Here is a 16,952-nt window from a genome sequence, read left to right as displayed (position 1 = left end):
GGATGACACTGTTATGGAGAGTAAGTAGAGGGCCACAGCAGCGTGTCCATCCAAGTTTCTTTATTGTGAGAAATTCCAAGGCACAGTGTGCAAAAACCATACAACGTTTCGACTAGGCTAAGCCTTTATCAAGTGTATATTACAAATCTACAGACTCACATATATATAGAGCTAAGACACAACCACATCATTAGTTGCCCAATAATTGACGAAATTCAACATGCCGCAAGCCATAGTATGTTCTCACTGCAATATCAAGTAGGCAAGGACATACACGGCAATCTCACCTGTATCTAATGATCCATGGCGGCAAAGCATGTGTCCCACAGCATCCGGCCATGACGACTGCGCATGTCCACATACGTCATACAGCCGCGACTGCTCATCTCAGTGCACGTCATCAGGTATCGACTGAGAAGGGCCCAGCAATGTGACATAAAACAACATTATCAGCGCACAACCAATAAGGGGCGCATGTATCTGAGTCCTGCCACATTGAATTTCAAATTGAGTCCAAAGGGCTGTAAGGATCTCAGTGTATAAATCCATTTGAGTTCTTTTTTTCTCAGTATGGCATCCTTATCTCCACCCCTGCAAAAGGTCCCCACACTGTCAATAACCCTGAACCTCAGTTGGTTGACCGAGTGTCCGGCCTCCACAAAGTGCTTGGCCATGGGCTTATCCATGCTTGCCTTGCGGATCGTGCTCTTGTGCTTATTGATCTGTTCGCGGATTTCCATTGTAGTCTCACCTACATAGATGAGACTACAAGGGCATTGGATGATATATACCACGTCCCGTGATCTACAGGTATAATAACCATTGATCTTATACTTTTTTCCGCTGTATGGGTGAGAGAAGTGGTCCCCTTTTAAAATATTTATGCAGTTACAACAAGACAAGCATGGAAAGGTCCCATTTTTGCGTGGGACAAGAAGCATCTGTTAATCCGAAGCACGGCCACCAATATCTGATTTGACCAACTTATCATGTAGGCTAGGGTTCCTCCTGTAGGCCATCATCGGCGGGGACTTAAATTCATCAATTTCAGGCAATCCTCTTTGTAGAATGTGCCATTCCTTCCTAAGGATGTGAGCAATGTCACCACTGTCCCAGCCGAAGATGGATACAAAGGGAACCCTAGCCCCGGACCTAGTTTTAGTAGGTTTCTGCAGTACTGACTCCCGGTCAACCAAAGAAATCCTTTGTTTTGTTCTGTTCAGCAGTGTCTTGGGGTAGCCACGTTCACCGAATCGTTCACACATAGCATCTACCCTTAGTGCGAACTTGGAGTCCTAAGAAACAATTCTCCTGACCCTTAGTAGCTGACTCCAAGGTATGAAGTCCAGCATTCGTCGTGGGTGGTAACTATCATGAGTCAGGAGAGTTTTTCTGTCTGTCGGTTTTTGATAGAGGTACCAATTAGACCCTTTACCACATAAACTTGTACGTCCAAGAACTGCAGTTCACTATTGGACCACGTAACCGTGAACTACAATCCTGGTACCCCAGTGTTCAAGTGTAGATGAAAATCCTCCAATTCATTGACCGTACCCATCCAGATCATAAAGATGTCGTCAATGTAGTGCCACCAACACAGGACCCTCCCAAAAAAGGGGGATTGATATACCAGCCTGTCCTCCACCTCGGCCATAAAGATATTAGCGTAGGTGGGGGCCACATTGGACCCCATGGCCACACCCCGCTTCTGCTGGTAGAAGGTGTCCCCAAAGAGAAAGTAGTTTCTCCTCAGGACCACCTCCAAAAGGAGGAGGACAAACCGGCACACCCCAGGGGAGAGTCCCATGTCGGCCAGGGCCACATCGACGACACCAAGCCCATATGTATGGTCAATGGACGTGTAAATGGACACGACGTCAAAGCTAACCAATAAAAATTGGGCTGGCAACTGTAGCTCACGTAGCTTAGACATAAAATGGCCCGTGTCCTTAATATAGGATGGGGCGGAGGTCACCCGGATCTGCAACAGCCTGTCAAGGAAAACAGAGAATGGGTTAAAGACAGAGTCCCTGCCGGACACAATAGGTCGGCCAGGTGGATCATCCAACCTCTTGTGTATTTTGGGGAGTATGTATATCATCGGGGTGACCGGGTGAAGCACAGTAAGATATTGACATAGTCCATCATCTATAATGGAGTTTTGTAGTGCTACCCCTAAGATCACACCGATGTCACGCATGATATCCCATTTAGGGTCTCCCGGAAGTTGTACATAAACTTCCAAATCATTTAATTGTCTGTTAATTTCCTTGACATACATCACAGTATCCATGACGACCACCGCCCCACCCTTATCCGCCGGTTTTATGGTGATACGGGCACCCCTTTCTAATGACACTATAGCTTCACGTTCTAGCTTGGATAGGTTATTCCTACCCTGAATTGTGGGTTTCAGGGTTTCAATCTGCTTGTGAACAATCTGTATATAAGACTCAATCACGTGACTTGACACAGGACAGAAATGACTTGATTTCTTTAGATCAAACATATTACACGTCAATTCAGCAGTACCCTTATTGCTACATGCAATAATACCCCTATGGTCAGTATTTTTATGGAAGGGATCTGTGGGTGACACTGTTATGGAGGGGATCTGTGGATGGCAATGTTATGGAGGGGATCTGTGTATGGCACTGTTATGAAGGATCTGTGGATGGCACTGTTATTGGGGATCAGTGGATGGCACTGTTATGAAGGATCTGTGGATGGCACTGTTATGGGCTATCTGTGGATGGCGCTGTTATGGTGGCGATCTGTGGATGGCACTGTTATGAAGGATCTTTGGATGTCACTGTTATGAAGGATCTGTGGTTGGCACTGTTATGGGGATCTGTGGATGGCACTATTATGGAGGATCTGTGGATGACACTGTTATGGGGGATCTGTGGATGACACAGGTGGTGTGTACATTAAAACCGGATAAATCCTACCTAAGCGTAGTGGACACTGATTATTTACAGCACTGTCTGCAGGGTCATTATGACCCTGAGTTTGTTAATTTTCTCATCTCGGGGTTCAAGAAGGGCTTCCATACAGGTTTGATCGCACTTCCTAAGGTGACATACGAATGCAGCAACCTACAGTCGGTCAATAAAGCACCCAATGCCATAGACACATTGATTCAAACCAAGCTCGGAAAAGGTTTTCTTATAGGGCCTTTCGTGCCCTCACCGTTCGATCGCTGAAGGGTCAATCCGTTAGGGGTAGTGATGGGCAAGTTCAGCAATAAAGAAAGATTAATTTACAACCTCTCTGCCCCTCACAGTTCCCATATTACCAACCTCAATTCCCTAATCCCTTCCAAAGAAGTGAGCATGAAATACTCAACCATTGATCATGCTATAGCCACCATAATGCAGTGTGGGCCCCGCACCTACTTGTCTAAAGCTGACATATCCAATGCTATTAATCTCCTCCCTATCATGCCTTTGCTATGGCAATGGCATGGCACCGAGTGGCGGGACCTTTACTATTTCGCCACCAAGCTCACTTTTGGTTCCAAGAGTAGCCCCTGGCTTTTTGTGCAGTTCGCGCAGAGCTTTCACTGAATCTTAGAAACAGAATTCCGCTGCGATCACGTCATTCATCACCTTGACGACTTCTTATTGATCGAATTCCCTGACAGACCTCTGAAGGCCCTTGACATCTTGTTGGCAGTCTTTTCCAAGCTTGGGGTTCCCGTGTCACCTAAGAAAATCGAAGACGGTCATCACCTTTTTAGGGATTGTGTTGGATTAGAGACGTCATTCACAGCTTCACGCTAGGCAGAGTCACAACCAAGGCGGATCTGCAGTCACTCTTGGGCATGCTGAACTTTACAATGCGAATCATTCCTCAGGGCAGGTCATTCATATCTCGGTTACTAGCCCTCCTCCCTGATGCAGCCAACCAAGACAGTCCAGTTCAATTAGATGCGCAAGCCATGGCAGACTTAGTCATGTGGGATCATTTCCTGTGTCATTGGAATGGAGTCTGCTTCTTTATTCCGGCCGCCAGTAATACTTCCCCTACGGTCTTTTCGGATGCATCAGCCACTACAGGGTTTGCCGCCATTTTTGGCACCCACTGGTTGGCCGGGACTTGGCCCGATAAAGTCAGTAAGATTCCTGGGTTCACTGAGACGTTAACTCTCTTTGAACTTCACCCTACTGTAGCAGCTGCTCATGCCTGTGGTCACCTGTGGTCCCATTCCACTGTTCTCTTCATTTCTGATAACGCTGCCACAGTAGACATTCATTTTATTGAAGGGTAGGTCCAAGTCCCCACACGTCATGTCTCTCGCTAGACGCTTGGTCCAGCTCTCCCTGACTTACAATTCCCATTGTTGCTGTTCATATATACGTGGTACCCAGAATGTGGCGGCCGACCCCTTGTCTCAGGCTAATTTTTCCCTCTTTTTCCAGGTTATGCCAGAAGCACACGCCACAGGGACCGCAGTCCCACCATTTTCAACCCTGTTTCTGGATTAACCAGCCATCTGCTCACCGCACATCGACTAGTTGCCAGATCCCTATCGGCCAATACCTCCAGGAGCTACTCCATGAGCTGGAGTTTGTTTTGCAAGTTCCAAGAGAAGTATACCCAGCGAGATACCAATTTCATCAGCTCTTGATGTCCAGGTCATCATTGGCTACTGCCATTCGGAGTGTAAACTATCACACAATACAGTCCGGTCCTACCTTGCAGGGGACCAGCATTTCACCTCGCTTAGTCATCCGGATAGGGGCTCCCTGTTTTCTGCCCAAGTTATCAAGGCCGCTTTGAGAGGATTAGAGAAATCTGGTACTGCAAAACAGTTGTGCTTTACCGGCATTTCCGGCAAATTATTCCGAGACCTATCGGACATGCTTGACAGAGCTCTGTTCGGACTTCTCCCCAGTTTAGTGTTAGAAGCAGCTGTCTACCTCGCCTTCTATGGCTTCCTAAGACCAGGAGAGTTCACCTGCAAGAACTCCAACAGCAGGTTCATCAGAATCAATCAGCTGATCCGTAGTCCCGATGGTCTGGTTTTATCCTTACAGGTCACCAAGATGTCCCAGACTGGTCCCCCTACAGAGGTGACCTTTTCCCGACGGCACATGCCTGGTGTCCCATCATGGTCCTGCAACAGTTGCTAACCACCCTAGCTAGTCATGATCCTCAGGGGCAGCTATTGCCGTTTCCCACGCGGCCATTAACCACCTCACAATTCATTGAGCAGGTCCGTGTTTTAGTTTCAAATCTAGGGTTGAATCCTGCCACCGTGTCCGGTCACTCATTCCGGATTGGCGCTGCATCCGCTGCATCCAGAAACAAAGTCCCGGCTCATATTATCCGCAAATTAGGCCACTGGCGATCCTCCTGCTTTAATAGATACATTCCCCAACCTAAGCAGGAAATGTTGCTTGCATTTCAGCACTTGGTGATGTAGGAATTGTATGTAATAAATTCCTAATTTTGCATTTCTGGTGTTTTGCCCTCTTAATCAGGTACTCCTAAGGACGCAGCGGTTATGGCACAACTCAAGCCGCTTAGTCCTATTACTCTGGCAGGCGCACCCACGCCACCTCGTTCTGTGTGGATTCGGCATACCCTCCCTACCCTCCCTCATTCAGTTTCATTCCTCTAGGAATGCCCTCTTATTCAGGTACCCCTATGATGCAGCAGTTATGGCACAACTCAAGCCGCTTAGTCCTATTAGTTAGGCAGGTCACGTAGTCACCCGTAGGATTCACGGTTTCCTGATGAGCCATGACCACAAATATAGTATGTACCCGTGAATTCATGATCTTTTCAAATTATGCTTCCAGTTTGTTTTTAATGTAAACCTTTCTTTATAATCTTAGTATTGTATTTATATTAGCTACTGTATAAATTCTACCTCTACTGGAGGATTTGGCTAAAGCCAATTCAATGCAATTAGCTTTCTGGCCTGGTAAAGCATCTTCATATTGCCTAGGAAGATGCTGGGTTTTGTGAACCTACAGGAGTTGTCTCCCAGCAAAAAGTGTGCACTGGAGTGGCGTGGGTGATGTGCCAGACTTCAGATCAGTCCAGTAATAATCTGGTGGTAGCTTGCATGGAGGGTTCGCCACAGTACAAAAGTGCGAACTGAGGGTGTTATGAGAAGGTCCAGTGAAAAGGATCAGGCAACTGCCACCTGAGAGAGCAATGCAGAGGATATAGTGAGCATACCTAAGAGAGATGTGAGGGAGACGGAGTCTGTTCACAGCGCAGAAATAGCTGCCCCTGGTTAACCCTGTATGGATACCACAGCCCAACAGTCCACGAATCTGGTGAGTAAAACTGGAAAGCAGCATGTTTTATGTACTGTGCCCTTTGGTCCTCAAGTGACTTGCATTTGACATGCTTATGAACTATACTGACTGCTTGTCCCACATTGTTGCTCTAACTCTACTACAGCTGCTATGTTGCGAAGATTGTTCCCTAAAGAAGAACCTACAGTACAGACCAAAAGTTTGGACACACCTTCTCATTCAAAGAGTTTTCTTTATTTTCATGACTATGAAAATTGTAGATTCACACTGAAGGCATCAAAACTATGAATTAACACAATTATATACATAACAAAAAAGTGTGAAATAACTGAAAATATAAGCAGAGCCCTTGTAGCACGGTGGATTTTTTACTGGAGTAGGGTTCCCACCCCTTTTCACTAATAAATTCAAAGACTCCAGTCAAGTTTTATGCGAAGTGCAATTTTTGTTTATTCAGCAAGCAATGAAATGTTGCTACGGCAAGGTAAATGGTGACGTTTCGGCACATCCGTGCCTTCATCAGACTGTAGCAAATAGAAGAGATAATTCAATAAATAAACGTACAATAAGTGTATCAGGTATTTACATTAGCATACATGATAGCGACTGTATATTTTTAAAGTATATATTTCTCTCAGTGTTACAAACACATAATTGTAGAGCTAGAAATAATGATTTACTTGCGAAAAATAAGCAAAAATAAAGTAAAAAGTGGTAAACAAACAAAGGTGAAAAGAAAATATATGACAGAGTTCTGCTACTGCAGTTCAAGGCCATAAACCAGGTCAATATTGGCAAGGACACAGTCATTGGCAGCCATCCTCCTATAGAAGAACAGTCATATCTAGGGTATATTAAGTAAATACGGAAATCATAATGGAAATTGCTATTAGGACCACAGGTGACAGTGTTCTCTTCGGTCTATTGCGGAATAGAAGATACAGATAATCAAGCAGAGGTTGTTGGTGGATTCTGTCTATCACTATGTGCCAGCAGTTAAATACAGGAAATGATGGTCCAGATACTCAGGCATTTCCTCGATTCTCTTAGTTTGGATGGGTTCCGTCTGTACTATCCTGTTGATTCTTTGGAATTGTGACATGGGGAGTGATCTTTTTGTACTAGTAGGATGAAAACTTGAGAAGTGTAATAGGTTATTTCTGTCAGTTGGTTTTCTGTATAAATCAGTACCATAACATTGTGTCTTTCCATACACAACCCCTAATACGTTACACGTATCCCTAGACACTTTACCCTATACCCACTATGGACACCAATATATCATCCCTTCATATAGAATACACTTTACTGTCCTCACTATGCTTATTTTCCATATCTATAATTCAATAGACCACACTCTGGTATTCACTACTATAGATAGCCGGTTCTCATTTTCCTACTCACCATACAAACCCAACCTTATAAGTATACCCACAGGACCATCATACAAAATACAGAGTCATAGACATCCCCTATAATATCCCATTCTCCCAATTTATCCACATAGGACCTTATCCAACCCTAGCCAAAAACATTGTTCGAACTCTTCTCATTCCTCTATAGTATTAAACAGCCCCTGCACGGAGCCTTTCCACACTTAAATCCTATTCCTGACATTCCCCATAGAGTTCTGGCCATTGATGCACATTATATACCAAAATCGATTTTACTCTATTATATCTCATGGATCACATAATAATCAATCCGATTCTCCCCAATACAACACACTTCTACATATATGACTGTGTTCTATGTATTCTATCCATCGCAATGAATCTGCGGGACCTCCCTGCGCTCCACCCAGACACTTCCTGTCGGTGGAACGCATGGAGGCTTTAGCTTGCGTTCCACGTGACGCACTTCCGGTTCGGGAGTTGCGGAAATCAGCGGGAAGGCGTGCGGGTATTTAAATCCCCACACACATGATCCCAGACATGGCGCCTCCTCACTTTAGCGGTATATCCGCACGTTTCCCTGTTACTGCGTCCACATCTACGTCTGCACCTGCGATCATCTACACCACAAGCGGCACTGGGTAAGTCTCTCCTGAGTATCTGGACCATCATTTCCTGTATTTAACTGCTGGCACATAGTGATAGACAGAATCCACCAACAACCTCTGCTTGATTATCTGTATCTTCTATTCCGCAATAGACCGAAGAGAACACTGTCACCTGTGGTCCTAATAGCAATTTCCATTATGATTTCCGTATTTACTTAATATACCCTAGATATGACTGTTCTTCTATAGGAGGATGGCTGCCAATGACTGTGTCCTTGCCAATATTGACCTGGTTTATGGCCTTGAACTGCAGTAGCAGAACTCTGTCATATATTTTCTTTTCACCTTTGTTTGTTTACCACTTTTTACTTTATTTTTGCTTATTTTTCGCAAGTAAATCATTATTTCTAGCTCTACAATTATGTGTTTGTAACACTGAGAGAAATATATACTTTAAAAATATACAGTCGCTATCATGTATGCTAATGTAAATACCTGATACACTTATTGTACGTTTATTTATTGAATTATCTCTTCTATTTGCTACAGTCTGATGAAGGCACGGATGTGCCGAAACGTCACCATTTACCTTGCCGTAGCAACATTTCATTGCTTGCTGAATAAACAAAAATTGCACTTCGCATAAAACTTGACTGGAGTCTTTGAATTTATAACTGAAAATATGTCATATTCTAGGTTCTTCAAAGTAGCCACCTTTTGTTTTGATTACTGCTTTGCACACTCTTGGCATTCTCTTGATGAGCTTTAAGAGGTAGTCACCTGAAATGGTCTTCCAACAGTCTTGAAGGAGTTCCCAGAGATGCTTAGCACTTGTTGGCCCTTTTGCCTTCACTCTGCGGTCCAGCTCACCCCAAACCATCTCGATTGTGTTCAGGTCCGGTGACTGTGGAGGCCAGGTCATTTGGAGCAGCACCCCATCACTTTCCTTCATGGTCAAATAGCCCTTACACAGCCTGGAGGTGTGTTTGGGGTCATTGTACTGTTGAAAAATAAATGATGGTCCAACTAAACGCAAACCAGATGGAATAGCATGCCGCTGCAAGATGCTGTGGTAGCCATGCTGGTTCAGTAGGCCTTCAATTTTGAATAAATCCCCAACAGTGTCACCAGCAAAGCACCCCCACACCATCACACCTCCTCCATGTTTCACGGTGGGAACCAGGCATGTAGAGTCCATCCGTTCACCTTTTCTGCGTCGCACAAAGACACGGTGGTTGGAACCAAAGATCTCAAATTTGGACTCATTAGACCAAAGCACAGATTTCCACTGGAGGAAAAATGCAAGACAGCGACTCAACCTATCAACCGAATGGATCAGGGTGCTCACCTCTCGGTCCACCCAGACCAAACGAACGGATCAGAAAAAGCAATGCAAAAATGAGGGGCACTCCGCGTTTGGGAATAGAGACAGCAAGTGAATAATGGCTAAATAATATTTATTCCATATGTATCATAAAAAGCCAATGCATCACACAATAAAAACATCCATTCAATAAAATTAATACCCAATGGATAAGGGCCCTAGAAATTCGCCAAACAATCGTGAATGTTCATAGGTTATCATATATTCGTATTCGCGAATAATTGGCTGTTCCCACAATATTTCTCTATATGAATAATCGTAGGAGAAGTTTGTACACTTGGAGTAATCGTTCCTATCTCCGGCCTGTATCAGGCTCCAAACAATTCGCATACACGATATTACTATGTCAAATAATATCGTACTGTACACTGTCCGAATTAAGTCCTCCGGTTTATTCGGATGATCGGATATATCAGTAATCATGAAGGAGATCTCCTACCCTGTTTCGTCACCCGCTCAATGTAATAAATCGAAGATTCAGCCGATCTTACCCTAACGCGGCATCCCACGTGGTATGGAGTCTCGAACGTGACGTCTCACGTGACTCCTTGGCTTAGCAGCTGTGGAATCTTAGATCCTTCTTAACGATAAAGCCTCTAGTTCGAGACAAAGGTAATAGTCCATATGCAAAAATCCACCAGACTATGATCTTTTCCTATATGTGGCTCCTGATTTGTTGGGGAACGGCTCACTGTCCCAGCTGACCCAGACTCGTTTCAGGGTATACACCCCTTCCTCAGTGGTAGTGACAGTGAGCACTTCACAACATTTTATACCTTCCCAAGAGACCAGCTATGGGTGGGACTGATCTGATTGAGACATCATGGAAACCCGATTTGGAGTCCTGTTATCCTTTGTATCTCCATAGGAGCCATATTAAACTCCAATCCTTAAGTTGAAATCATTTTTACTCATGAATTATATCACATATCCATTGAATATTCAATATCAGAAATAATATCATATAAAAGACAATAATAATTAAATCCTAATGAAAAACATAAAATGTATGGTGATCACATTATCTCATATAAAAACATGTAAAAATATATGTGGCTGTAACACAATAAGAAAATTATAAAGAAACGCACAAAAAACGCACCTGCGGTAACATGCATTTTTGCAGCGTTTTCGGTGCGTTTTTCGCGAAAATGCTAAAGTCCTCCATCTGGGAGGTCCAGACATCACACCAGGGGATATATATATATATATATATATATATAGCCTCATCATATTCAGACAAAACTTCTCACATGGGGTTTATTCGGAATTATATCTACAGTCTAACATAAGTAGATGAAGGGGAGGAGAGCCGGGCAGGTGGGAAGGAGCATAGTGCTGATAGACAGCCCGACTCTGGATTTGCATCACCAACCGGCTCGCCCCCCGTTCCTCAGAGGAATCCAAATAATTCCCATTCAGCATTGAGGCGCCTAGGGATTAAGGATTCGAATTTGAAGATGCGACGGGATTCCGGCCTGGACATAGAGGCCACATGATTGCCACCTCTCCAGGGTTTCTTTACCCTCTCCAATGCAAAGAATGACAGGGACGAGGGATCACAGTTGTGTACATCTTTGAAATGTTTAGAGAGGGAGTGTAGCACATAGCCCTTCTTAATAGTAGCTAAGTGTTCTGCCACCCTCTTCTTCAGTGTCCTCTTAGTCCTCCCTATATATTGTTTACAACATCCACATTGTAGTAGGTAGATGACATCAGTTGAGTCACAGGTCAGGCATTCATTGATATCTAACCTGAACGTATTCAGAATAGAGGTGATACTAGTAGTTTTCCTTGCAAAATTAGTAGCCTTACAATTACCACACCGTCCACATCTGCGGAAGCCTCTAGTCGCTAGCCAATTCTGACCTTTAGACAGACCCTTCCTATTCATTTTCAATGTGGGTGCTACTTTTGCTGCCAGAGTAGTGGCTCTCGTGTAGGTAATTCTTAGGTCTTTAGTAAGAGAGGACCCTATGATCTTATCATCTAAAAGGAGGTACCAGTATTTCCTAATGATTTTCTCTACCTGTCGATATTGCAAATGATAGGGTGATCCCTGATCTAGTAGGGGCGTGCACTTCTGAACGAAGAAATCCTGCCTGTTCATATTTCTCACTTTCTCCAAAGCTTTCTTCACAGTCTGCACTGGGTATTCCCTATCTTTAAACTGCTGGCTTAAAGATATAACCTCTTCTTCAAATTGTCTGTGGTCAGTGCAATTCCGCTTCAGTCGCCTAAATTGGCTGACTGGTATGTTCAATAACCATTTAGGTATGTGGCAACTTGAGAAGCGTATAAAGCTGTTCCTAGCTACCTCCTTCACAAAAGTACTACACTTAAAGATTCATCCCATCTCTACCTTGATGTCCAAAAACTCAACTTCTTTGTCACTGATCTTCGGGGTAAATATCAGATTTCTCTGGTTGTTATTAATTTTCACCAGAAAATCATCTAGAGTCTCCTTTGTGCCCTTCCATATGAACAGGACATCGACCTGGGCGCGATGGACTCTGACTCCCACTGGGCCAAAAATAAATTGGCATAGCTGGGGGCGAATCTAGTGCCCATGGCAGTGACGGTCAGCTGGAGATAGAAGTCCTGTTCATATGCAAAGTAATTGTGTGAGAGAATGTACTCCACTCCCTCCAAAATAAACATCAATTGCTCACTTTTTAGAGTGTTATTAATTTGGAACTGTTTCATTAGGGCATATATGCCCATTTTATGTTCGATCACAGTGTAGAGGGATCTCACATCAAGTGTGCCCAACAGCCAGCCCTCATTCCACTCCAAAGATCTAAAATCTCCCCCGGGGAGACCAATAGTATCGGGAATCGATTCTATTTCATCTAATCTTTCGCGGTGTATTGACCGTTGGCTTCAGCCTCTGGTTTATGTCACTGCCTCCTACATTAAAGACACCACTGATATTGTCAAACAGCTGGAATCTCTGGAGTGGAATGAGGGCTGGCTGTTGGACACACTTGATGTGAGCTCCCTCTACACTGTGATCGAACATAAAATGGGCATAAATGCCCTAATGAAACAGTTCCAAATTAATAACACTCAAAAAAGTGAGCAATTGATGTTTATTTTGGAGGGAGTGGAGTACATTCTCTCACACAATTACTTCGCATATGAACAGGTCTTCTATCTCCAGCTGACCGGCACTGCCATGGGCACCAGATTCTCCCCCAGCTATGCCAATTTATTTTTGGCCCAGTGGGAGTCAGAGTCCATTGCGCCCAGGTTGGGGGCGTATTTGGTGCTATGGCGCAGCTATATCGACGATGTCCTGTTCATATGGAAGGGCACAAAGGAAACTCTAGATGATTTTCTGGTGGAAATTAATAACAACCAGAGAAATCTGATATTTACCCCAAAGATCAGTGACAAAGAAGTTGAGTTTTGGACATCAAGGTAGAGATAGAGGGATGCACGATTAAGTGTAGTACTTTTGTGAAGGAGGTAGCTAAGAACAGCTTTATACGCTTCTCAAGTTGCCACCTACCTAAATGGTTATTAAACATACCAGTCAGCCAATTTAGGCGACTGAAGCGGAATTGCACTGACCACAGACAATTTGAAGAAGAGGCTGTATCTTTAAGCCAGCAGTTTATAGATAGGGAATACCCAGTGCAGACTGTGAAGAAAGCTTTGGAGAAAGTGAGAAATATGAACAGGCAGGATTTCTTCGTTCAGAAGTGCACACCCCCACTAGATCAGGTGATAAGGGTGATCCTATCATATCATTTGCAATATCGACAGGTAGAGAAAATCATTAGGAAATACTGGTACCTCCTTTTAGATGATAAGATCATAGGGTCCTCTCCTACTAAAGACCCAAGAATTACCTACACAAGAGCCACTACTCTGGCAGCAAAAGTAGCACCCACATTGAAAATGAATAGGAAGGGTCTGTCTAAAGGTCAGAATTGGCTAGCGACTAGAGGCTTCCGCAGATGTGGACGGTGTGGTAATTGTAAGGCTACTAATTTTGCAAGGAAAACTACTAGTATCACCTCGACTCAGAATACGTTCAGGTTAGATATCAATGAATGCCTGAACTGTGACTCAACTGATGTCATCTACCTACTACAATGTGGATGTCGTAAACAATATATAGGGAGGACTAAGAGGACACTGAAGAAGAGGGTGGCAGAACACTTAGCTACTATTAAGAAGGGCTATGTGCTACACTCCCTCTCTAAACATTTCAAAGATGTACACAACTGTGATCCCTCGTCCCTGTCATTCTTTGCATTGGAGAGGGTAAAGAAACCCTGGAGAGGGGTCAATCATGTGGCCTCTATGTCCAGGCAGGAATCCCGTCGCATCTTCAAATTCGAATCCTTAATCCCTAGGGGCCTCATTGCTGAATGGGAATTATTTGGATTTATCTGAGGAACGGGGGGCGAGCCGGTTGGTGATGCAGGTCCAGAGTCGGGCTGTCTATCAGCACTCTGCTCCTTCCTCACTGCCCGGCTCTCCTCCCCTTCATACTACTTATGTTAGACTGTAGATATAATTCCGAATAAACCCCATGTGAGAAGTTTTGTCTGAATATGATGAGGCTATATCCCCTTGTGTGATGTCTGGACCTCCCAGATGGAGGACTTTAGCATTTTCGCGAAAAACGCACCGAAAACGCAGCAAAAATGCATGTTACCGCATGTGTGTTTTTTGTGTGTTTCTTTATAATTTTCTTATTGTGTTACATCCACATATATTTTTACATGTTTTTATATGAGATAATGTGATCGCCATACATTTTATATGTTTTTACATTAGGATTTATTTATTATTGTCTTTTATATGATATTATTTCTGATATTGAATATTCAATGGATATGTGATATAATTCATGAGTAAAAGTGATTTCAACTTAAGGATTGGAGTTTAATATGGCTCCTATGGAGATACAAAGGATAACAGGACTCCAGATCGGGTTTCCATGATGTCCCAATCAGATCAGTCCCACCCATAGCTGGTCTCTTGGGAAGGTATAAAATGTTGTGAAGTGCTCACTGTCACTACCACTGAGGAAGGGGTGTATACCCTGAAACGAGTCTGGGTCAGCTGGGACAGTGAGCCGTTCCCCAACAAATCAGGAGCCACATATAGGAAAAGATCATAGTCTGGTGGATTTTTGCATATGGACTATTACCTTTGTCTCGAACTAGAGGCTTTATCGTTAAGAAGGATCTAAGATTCCACAGCTGCTAAGCCAAGGAGTCACGTGAGACGTCACATTCGAGACTCCATACCACGTGGGACGCCGCGTTAGGGTAAGATCGGCTGAATCTTCGATTTATTACATTGAGCGGGTGACGAAACAGGGTAGGAGATCTCCTTCATGATTACTGATATATCCGATCATCCGAATAAACCGGAGGACTTAATTCGGACAGTGTACAGTACGATATTATTTGACATAGTAAGATCGTGTATGCGAATTGTTTGGAGCCTGATACAGGCCGGAGATAGGAACGATTACTCCAAGTGTACAAACTTCTCCTACGATTATTCATATAGAGAAATATTGTGGGAACAGCCAATTATTCGCAAATACGAATATGTGATAACCTATGAACATTCACAATTGTTTGGCGAATTTCTAGGGCCCTTATCCATTGGGTATTCATTTTATTGAATGGATGTTTTTATTGTGTGATGCATTGGCTTTTTATGATACATATGGAATAAATATTATTTAGCCATTATTCACTTGCTGTCTCTATTCCCAAACGCGGTGTGCCCCTCATTTTTGCATTGCTTTTACAGATTTCCACTGGTCTAATGTCCATTCCTTGTGTTCTTTAGCCCAAACTAGTCTCTTCTGCTTGTTGCCTGTCCTTAGCAGTGATTTCCTAGCAGATATTCTACCATGAAGGCCTGATTCACACAGTCTCCTCTTAACAGTTGTTCTAGAGATGTGTCTGCTGCTAGAACTCTGTGTGGCATTGACCTGGTCTCTAATCTGAGCTGCTGTTAACCTGCGATTTCTGAGGCTGGTGACTCGGATGAACTTATCCTCCGCAGCAGAAGTGACTCTTGGTCTTCCTTTCCTGGGGCGGTCTGCATGTGAGCCAGTTTCTTTGTAGCGCTTGATGGTTTTTGTGACTGCACTTGGGGACACTTTCAAAGTTTTCCCAATTTTTCAGACTGACTGACCTTCATTTCTTAAAGTAATGATGGCCACTCGTTTTTCTTTACTTAGCTGCTTTTTTCTTGCCATTATACAAATTCTAACAGTCTATTCAGTAGGACTATCAGCTGTGTATCCACCTGACTTCTCCACAATGCAACTGATGGTCCCATCCCCATTTTATAAGGCAAGAAATCCCACTTATTAAACCTGACAGGGTACACCTGTGAAGTGAAAACCATTTCAGGTGACTACCTCTTGAAGCTCATCAAGAGAATACCAAGAGTGTGCAAAGCAGTAATCAAAGCAAAAGGTGGCTACTTTGAAGAACCTAGAATATGACATATTTTCAGTTGTTTCACACTTTTTTGTTATGTATATAATTCCACATGTGTTAATTCATAGTTTTGATGCCTTCAGTGTGAATCTACAATTTTAATAGTCATAATAATAAAGAAAAATCTTTGAATGAGAAGGTGTGTCCAAACTTTTGGTCTGTACTGTATATGTTTAATCCAAAATTCCAAAACTACACAGATAAGTTAACTCAACATTTAAATTTCCAAAGGAAACAGGGACTGATGTAAGTGATGACAATCTCTTACAGTTCTGTGGAATATATAAGCACTATAAAAACAGCAAAAAATAAAATGAAAATCTACAATTGTTACATTTTCAACCATACATTTCTTTCTTCGACACAACTAACCTTCCCTGACTAATGTTCAGAGACAACTATGCACATAAGAATTTGCCTTTCATGTTGCTTTGTTTACTGTGCCTCGGATTTGACACTGTCCGTCACTTCACAAGTCACTGAAAGATACATGTGTTGAATGCATCAATGAAATATTAAAGTGCTATGAATGATTTATTGCAAGTTTGTGCAAGCATAAGAACATTTCATTTATGAGGACAAGTTGGGAGTCAATCAAATTCTCTTTCATATTATATTGCAAAACTTACCTGAACAAACTGGTCATAGTATTACCAAATAGACTGCATATTTTGGTCTTCAGGAGACTTACTGTAGATTGGTAGGCCACTGCCATAAGGTTTTTAAAAATCTCTGTCTCCACCAGACAGAATGACAGCATTTTGAAGGCCAGGAATTTTGAAATGCTGGCATTCAGGGCC

This window comes from Bufo gargarizans, chromosome 3, assembly GCF_014858855.1.
Source record: "Bufo gargarizans isolate SCDJY-AF-19 chromosome 3, ASM1485885v1, whole genome shotgun sequence".
Classification (NCBI taxonomy): Eukaryota; Metazoa; Chordata; class Amphibia; order Anura; family Bufonidae; genus Bufo; species Bufo gargarizans.
Note: the sequence above shows the minus strand (reverse complement) of the source record.